We start from the raw sequence: 6,772 nt of genomic DNA, 5'->3' as shown, positions 1-6,772 counted from the left end.
ATTTTAGAATATTTAAAGACAACACTGAAAACAAAAGAGAATCTGTTAGAGAAAGCTAAAGCTCCCATCTCCATTACCACTGACGAAGTTAACCCCGCTCCCTGTCTTTGTTTATTTAGTTGTCGTCTTTACTCGACTACTTGATGCTCCCTCGTCGGCATCAGCAGAGACTTGGCTTTTCTCGCGCAGGACACAAAGGGGGCCGTTGTCTCAGGGTGCGAGTTGAGATGGCACTGTGAGGGACGCTGCAGTGAAGCCAAAAAAATGGATGGGGGTGGAAAATAAAGGCTACCAGATGAGCAGAGGTTTGATTCCGTCACATGCACCAATGTTCCAAGTGAGGGCTGCACAATATAAAGTCAAAGTACAAAAACTAATATGGAAAACAAAGGAAGTGTTACGATGGCCTATAGACATCGAGAAGCTTTTAGATTTGGATAAAGTGGGGGGTAAGGTAAATGTTCAGTGTGTTTGTGAAGTATTTTGCAGCTCGTGTTTTTCCGTGGTCTTCATGTTGAAGAGGAGACTCGCATGGGAGACTGATGCGTTTGGGAGTGAACTCACAAATACCACAACACAACATGTTTGGAATCTTGAATTTGTTTAGCTGCATTTTTTATGCAACCCTACAGCGTTCATTCAGCCTCCGTTGCACTTTTTGATACCAGTACAATAGCATTGTGTAAATAAATTAAAGTAACTTGTTGTTAAGCTTTTTAGACACAGTTGCCTCTGATGGTGAATAATTGACATCCCTTTCGGGGAGATTTTTATCTGGTTCCACTGCGGGATCTCAGTGTCACAAATGTCCATACAAATGTGTCTCATGTGCTGTCACGAGGAGGGAGTAAAACATAAACATATTGTTTTCAGTGTAGCGAGTCTAATCCAAGTCAAGTTCACTAACTACAGAGGTTCATGGATCAGTTAGACCATAAGGGATGTTAGTGAAGTGAGTCCACACCCCAGAGCAGTTGCATTCACCTCCAAACAGGAAAATGACTGGAGGCAGCAGTCTCAGCAGAGATGCCCAGACTGCCCAATCCATGCACACCTCCTCCAGATGTTCTGGGGGGACCCCGAGGCAACACCAGGCCAGCTCGGAGACATAGTCCCTCCAGCGTGTCCTGGGCCTTCCACGAGGCCTTATCCCACTAGGACATGCCCGGAACATCATCCGAGACAGATGCCCGAACCATCTCAGCTGCTCCTTTTCCACGGGAAGGAGCAGCGGCTCTACTCCGAGCTCCTCCCGGGTAACTGAGCTCCTCACCTGATTTCGAAGTCTCCTACCCCAGGCCTGGCTCCAGGGTGGGGCCCCGGCTGCGCCATACCGGGCGACGTCACGGTCCTTGAATGTTGTACGTCCATATGGGTCTTCTGAACTGCTCTTCGTCTGACCCGTCACCTCAGACCTGTTTGCCATGGGAGACCCTACAGGGGCATGATGCCCCAGACAACAGAGCTCCTAGGATCATTCAGGCGCTCAAACAACCCCACCACATTAAGGTAGCAGTTCACGGGGTTGGTATGAAACACTCACATGGGAAATCATTTGTTGAATAACTTATAATAAATGTCACTTTAGCTCTTGAGCCACTGCTGATTTCACTTAAGTCTGTGATCGTCCAATAATTGCATCTATATTTACCATCTTTATTTTTTGTTTGTTTCTGACTTCTTTCCAATGTGACCACTATTTGCACGTACAGCACAAAAAGCCTCTCAAATTACTTTTATTACTCTGTCCACAGGAATCTGCAATCAGGCTGAACCTCTGAAGCGTGAAACCCCCATTTGAAAAGAAGAGAAGGCAGGGGGACAGAAGAAAACAAGAAGCTTCTATTCTCCCTCCTTCCCCCCCCTTCCAATTCCCAAACGTGATGAAAAAGTAACAAAATAGTGACAAAAAAGTAAGAAAGAAGTGGTAAATAAGTGACCAAAAATGTATGTAAAAGTGACAAAAAATTGATGTAAAAGTGACAAAAAAGTGACAAAAAATTGATGTAAAAGTGACAAGAAATTGATGTAAAAGTGACAAAAAAGCGACGAAAAAGTAACAAAATAAGTGATGAAAAAGTAACAAAGAAGTGGTAAATAAGTGACAAAAAATGTATATAAAAGTGACAAAAAATGCATGAAAAGGTAACAAAAAAATGATGAGAAAGTGACAAAAAATTGATGTAAAAGTGACAAAAAAGTGACAAAAAATTGATGTAAAAGTGACAAAAAAGTGACAAAAAATGTATGAAAAAGTTAAAAAAAAAGATTGATGACAAAGCGACAGAAAAAGTGACAAAAAATGGATGTAAAAGTGACAAAAAGTGACAAAAAAGTGATCAAAGATTCATGCAAAAGTGACCAAAAAGTGGCAAAAAAGTGATAAAAATTCACTAAAAATTGACAAAAAAAGTGATAAAAGATTGATGTGACAGAAAGTCACAAAAAGTAACAAAAAAGTGACAAAAAGTGATGAAAAAGTGATGAAAAAGTGATGACAGACAAACCACAATAAACACGCACTATGAACGGTTTCTTGTCTCCCCTCCCTCCCCATATTGGCTCCTCCTCCTGCCCCTCCTCCCTCCTCCCGCTGCTGGCTACTCCCACCTCTCTTTCCTCCCCCTCCCTTTCTCTTCTTTTTCTCCTTGCTTTGCCCTAAACAGCTCAGAACCAAAGAGCCCCCTGAGCCCTCAACACTCCTTTAACCAAAAAGCTGGACATTTGCAAGGCTTCTCCACAGGAAGTTACTGCAAAACTAAAGGTAAAGCTGCATCCCTGTACTTCTTTACTTATTACGTGCATTTGTTTTCATGTGGCAGCGCGTGTGCTCGGCCCAACAGTGAGAGTTTAACCCGCAGAGCCATTGTGTACACGTGGGTCGGGATGTGTGCAGTCAGTGGGAAGTCTGTCATGTGTTGTCTCATGTTGCAATACAAACGATATCCAGTGCACCGTGCTGATACTGTAGGTTATGTTCACATGGGCTCACAGCTGTCTGAGGTGCCTGTTGTTAATGATATTCAGCCTTTTTAGTGTCAAAATGCAGATGTTTGCCGCTGGTTTGTGCTTGAGAGCTCTGTAATCATGGATCCTGTCGGCATGGAACAAAAACTGGCATAAAGTTCAACGTCTTCTCTGTCAGAAAAGGGTGATTTTATTAATTATGGTGTTAAGCTTAACCCCCAGCTGGACCAAACACATTTTCCTTCAGTGACAAAAGAGCGACAATAACGTGAAGGAAAAAGTGCCAAAAATGTGACAAAAGAGAGACAATGACATGAAGAAAAAGTGACAAAAATGTTGAGAAAATGTGACGAAAATGTGACCAAAGAGAGACAATAACATGAAGGAAAAGTGACAAAAATGTGACAAAAGAGAGAGACAATAACGTGAAGCAAAAGTGACAAAAATGTTGAGAAAAAGTGACCAAAATGTGACAAAAGAGAGACAATAACGTGAAGGAAAACTGAGGAAAAATCGATAAAAATGTGAAGAAAAAGTGACAACAACACAGTGACAACAACACGGCAACAACTCGAGGAAAAAGTACAGTTTAGATGAGTTTTGTAGGTCTTAGCTTTCAAATGAGGTGTCACAAAAGAGTTAAGAACCATAGGATTTGTCTCAAACAAAAATCCTTATGTGTATTTGTGAACGCAGCTTATTCAGTCTATGTTCCCTCATTCTAAGCTTTGTGGTCGTGGATCTCAGTTCATATTTGAATGTAGGATATGTTTTATTTCGTTTTGTCTGCTCTCTGAATTTATACTGAGATGACGTAATGAGATCGGCACATTTAGGAAGCCACCCAAACGATCATTCATGTTCTTGCAAGCAGTTTGCTACAGTTGCCGCTGATAGCAAAACTTGTCTTGTTAAAGATTGGACAATATTTTATTCAAAGGCAAATGATCATGTTTTAGTGTAAAAGTTCACCTCTGAAAACTCATGGATGACATGACACGGACATTTGCAAATGATTGACCGCCGGCACATCGGTTAAAAAGCAAACTGTCAAAGGGAACACACGTGGATGTGTTATTTATGGAGCTGTGATCGACCAGTTTGGCTTTACCCAAATGTAAAAGATTCTTTGCAAAAAATGAGACGAGAGCGAGGATGAAAACAACAAATAAGTGACGACAAAGTGAGAAAAACCCAGCAAAAAGGCAAACAACGAATAACGGAAAAGTGACAAAAATTTGATGAAAAAGTGACAAAAAAAGTGATGAAAAAATGATGAAAATGTGATGAAAAAGTGACAAAAATGTGTTGAAAAAGTGACAAAAAAGTGTTGCAAAAGGGACAAAAATTTGATGGAAAAAGTGACAAAAAAGTGATGGAAAAAGTGACAAAAATGTGATGGAAAAAGTGACAAAAATGTGATGGAAAAAGTGACAAAAATGTGATGGAAAAAGTGACAAAAATGTGATGGAAAAAGTGACAAAAATGTGATGGAAAAAGCGACAAATGTGACAACAATTTGATGAAAAAGTGACAAAACTGTGACAAAAAATTGATTTAAAAAAGTGACAAAAATGTGATGAAAAAGTGACAAAAAGTGATAAAAAATGTGACAAAAATGTGATTGACACTTGCACACACTGGCATTTTTGTCACCTTTTCATCACATTTTTCGTCACATTTTTGACACTTTTCGTTACAAAAGTGACAAAAATGTGACGAAAAAGAGACAAAAATGCCTCAAAAGTGCAACAAAAAAGCAATGAAAAGAAATGCGACAACACAGCAACAAAGAGAAGGAAAAAGATCCATTTTGATGATGCGTTCTGTAGGCCCTAGCTTTCAAATGAGGCGTTACACTGGCCAATAGTCTGTAAACATTTAGATTTGGGTGAAGCTGAACTGGAGAAAATGCACTTGGTTATGGTGGGGGTTAAGAAGTTAACGCGTTAATCTTTTTGCTTTTACGGTTCAAGACACTGAATTCCATTTACCAAACCAACACCAGATTCTCATGTCAAAACCTTGGCCACAGTTCCTGGTTTCCTCACAGTTCCCAAAGTTCCTCTGCCTTGTCAGAACTCTTGACACTTTCTCACTCTTTAGTTGGAACGTATTTGTCATTCACAGCACAAATGATGCAGAAAGTTACCACATCTTTGAACGGTTTGCAAACACACGGGCTGAGCAGAGGTTCGTGTTTTCCTGGATCTGCTCAGGGGGCGCAGGTTTTCACAACAAAGTTCATATTTACGTTTTACAACAAAGTGAATTTTCAACCCAAGAGTGCAACCCTTCTGTTCAGCTTGACCCAAAACTAAAAGTCTACCCCCTATAGGCCAGGGTAACGTCTCATATGAAAGAAAATTTGCCAACAATGGTGACTTTTTATTTATTTATTTTTTTATGTCAAGTTTTTGTCTGGTTTTCTTGTCTTCTTTTCATTTATTGCTGTTTTCTTCATTGCTTTTTTTTACTTGCTTTTCTACGCTTTTTTTGTCGTGTTTTCGTCACGTTTTCACTGTGTTATTGTTGCTTCTCTGGCACATTTTTGTTGCTCTTTTGTCACTTCTTTGTTGCTTTTTTCAAGAAGCTTTTAGATTTGGATAATGCCGGAGAACTGTTCAGGTTCAGTTCAAGTGGGGGTTAAGAGATTAAAGGGATATTTCAGGATTTTTGACATAGGGCCTCATTTCCTAGTTATCCAAAGGGTTGCTGATGTCAAAAATCCTGAAATATCCCTTTAATGCCTTCAAGAATACAAATCTTGATTTTGTGTTTTTATATAAAGCTAGATTACAAATCTGAAGTTGCAAGAAAAATCGCTATTGAACAGTTTTCCCAAATCCCTCAGTCCTAAACTAAGAGTAAAACTATTGTAATACACTGCACTGGTGTTTATTCTGTATGTTGACTTAACATATTTACCCAGTAGATTTTACACTATTTGATAAAGTATCAGGTCACCTTAAGTTAAACTACGCTCTATTACAGGAGGACAACATATTTCCCACACTGAAGCATTTTGTGATCGTTTTTCTTTTTGTCAATGGTTCAGAAAGTGTCTATTGCAGTTTCAATTCAATTTATGTATTATTAACCTCTCAATTCCCCCACTTGGATTGAGCACATTTTCTCCAGTTCGACTTTAACCAAATCTAAAAGCTTGTTGAAAAAAGTGTCAAAATAGAGACAAAAACGAGAACGAGAATGAAAAAGTTACAAAAACCCAACAAAACAGTTATTAAAAAATGATGACAACACTGCACCAAGGCGAGGAAAAAGATCTGTTTAGATGAGTTTTATAGGTCTTAGTTTTTAAATGAGGCGTTTCTCTGGCCTGTAGTAAACTTTAATATCTGGATAAAGCTGAACTGGAGAAAATGCACTCGTTTTTGGCGGGGGTTAAGAGGTTAAGCGTTCACTGTTACATTGAAAATGACTAGAGTTGGTCAAATATTCATGACACTGTCATTCAAGTATTGGCTTTGCCTTTTGCATCGCAATATAAAACACTATTTTCTTCTTAGAGCTCACACTTTGCAGTGATTGGTTAACCTCACAGTCCCCACTTTAACCAAACACATTTTCTCCAGTTTGGCATTGCCCAAATCGAAAAGCTTCTGGACTGGAACTTTTTGACGCTTTTTTTCCCTGCTGTTTTGACACATCTTGTTGCCTTTTTGTTGCTTTTTCCTCACTTTCTTCAACTTTTGTGTTTACTCTTTTGTTGGCCACCTTTATGTTGCCTTTTGGTCACATTTTTGGCATTTTTTTGGTGCCGTTATCATCCTTGTTTACATCT

The sequence above is a fragment of the Gobius niger genome (assembly GCF_951799975.1).
Source record: "Gobius niger genome assembly, chromosome: 1".
NCBI classification, from domain to species: Eukaryota; Metazoa; Chordata; class Actinopteri; order Gobiiformes; family Gobiidae; genus Gobius; species Gobius niger.
This window is presented reverse-complemented; position numbering follows the sequence as displayed.